Source organism: Octopus bimaculoides, chromosome 22 (genome assembly GCF_001194135.2).
Source record: "Octopus bimaculoides isolate UCB-OBI-ISO-001 chromosome 22, ASM119413v2, whole genome shotgun sequence".
NCBI classification, from domain to species: domain Eukaryota; kingdom Metazoa; phylum Mollusca; class Cephalopoda; order Octopoda; family Octopodidae; genus Octopus; species Octopus bimaculoides.
The window spans coordinates 19,303,649-19,305,928 of record NC_069002.1 but is presented as its reverse complement, the minus strand read 5'-3'; positions in this window follow the sequence as shown (position 1 = coordinate 19,305,928).

The window sequence follows — 2,280 nt, the reverse complement described above, 5'->3', positions numbered from 1 at the left end:
GTGAGCACTTTCACTTCTGACAGCTAATAGCATGATAGTGCCCAAACTTTTGTTGTTGGACTCATCTGGTGAAAATCTCTGTTCTGGAATTTGAAAAGTTGTTGATCTTCAATGGCTGTTGTCCTTCTGGTGTATGTCTTCGCGATTCATTTACATATGGTCTTGCTCTTGCGAAGACTCCTAATTTGATTCTAAAAGAGACCGCAAAATCGAAAAAAATTCTTCTATTCATTAAAATTAAAATTTTTGTGTTGTTGAAATTATTTTCACTTCAAGTGAAGAAAATCAAACAGCTAGTAGCAATTCCGCCCGACTCTAAGGGGAACTGCAGAAAATACTGAGTACATGAGGAAACAATGTTGAGGGCGGTTCCACGAAACTGTTCAGCTATTAACAAGAGACGCTGTGTGGATATATTATGTATTTAAAATGCAACTGAGAACATGTGTTTCTGCCTCAACAAGCGCCAACCTCACAAAATTTGTCCTGCATTGAATTCAGCTTGATATAAATACAGAGTAGAGAACATTTATATCGAAGTGTAACATGCATATTTAAATCAAAAATTACAGACCAGAAATAAGTCAGAGACCATGTATAGTCCTTTTAGACACAAACGTCGAAAAGACCTGTATAAAATCCTGCCACTAGGTGTTTGTTTACAATCTATTTAAGTGAAGATGTAACATGCAAATGGGTTAAAATTTGGCCAAATATCTTTCAGTAAAGCTTCCAGGGAGCCAGAGCATTTTGTGTGATTTTAATAAAAGTAACCTGCAGAGAAAGCGCCTGAATATCGATGTGTATACGTGTGTGCGTGTGTGTGGTACGCCTGTGTGTGGTACGCCTGTGTGTGTGAGTGGTGTGTGTGGTGTGTGTGTATGCGTGTGTGTGTGTGTGTTTGTATGTGTGTATCTGTGGTGTGCGTGTGCGTATGTGTGGTCAATGAGTTATTTTTTTATACATTGCCAAAGGGCCAATTTCTGCTTCACTGCTGTTATTACAGTGGATGTATAAGGATAATGTATAAGAGCCAAGCATAAATTAGACAGCTCCACCTTCACTTACCTGCAGCAGATAAGTAGGTTGTTTGCAAAGTGAGAAGAAACAGCAGTGGTTTTATTGGCAGTCACTTGTAGAGTCCACCTCCGCCATTTAAGGTTTTAACATCATTTAACATAATTATGCAAAAATAGATTTTCTTCTTATAAAATGCTTCTATGGGCGGGATTCTGCTTCACATAGTGGAATTTTTAAATCATATTCTCTCTCACCCCTTCTCTCTCACTCTCTCCCTCAGTCTCTCTCCCCCTCTCTCTCTCGAACTCCCACTTCCTTTTCAAATCCCCGTCTTCTTTTTATTATACCTCTGTCTTTCTCTCTCTCTCTATGTACACACGCACACACACATATATATATACGTATGTATATATATATATATATATATATATATATATATATATATATATATATATATATATATATATATATATATATATATATATACACAAACATACACATATATATATGTGTATATATCAAATTCATAAAGATGCATATATGTCCATTATATTTATGCATGTATGTATCTCTAAAAATACACATACACATGCATATATATGTATGTATACACATATGTATACACACATATGTACATATATGTACATATATGTATATATATATGCGTGTGTGTGTGTTTGTGTCTGTCAGTCTGTCTGTCTGTCTGTATGTATGTATGTATGTATGTATATATAAATGAATGGATATAGACATATATATTCATATATATATATATGCATACAAATGTATAATTATACGAATAAAAATATCCGTGTCCGTGAACAGCTTTATTTCTGAATATGATTGCACAGAATTGTTTAAGGCCGAATGAAGCACACATACACATACACACGCACACATATATGTGTGTACGTATAGTCAACACTCACGCACACAGATATGTCTGTGTGTCCATGTGTGCGCGTGTGTGTTTTGTTAGTACAAAGATATTATAGTACAGATGATTTAGCGCATATAATTTTGTTATATATAAACAATAATGATATTTACGTACATGGACATGAAAACATATACATGCTTATATGATAGGCAAATACTCACACACACACACACACACATATATATATATCTGCAACTGAATGTGTGTATAAGTAAAAGGAATGTATGTATATATGTATGTATTTATGTAAACATGTGTATATATGTATATATATATATATATGTATATACATATATATGTATATATATATATATATATAT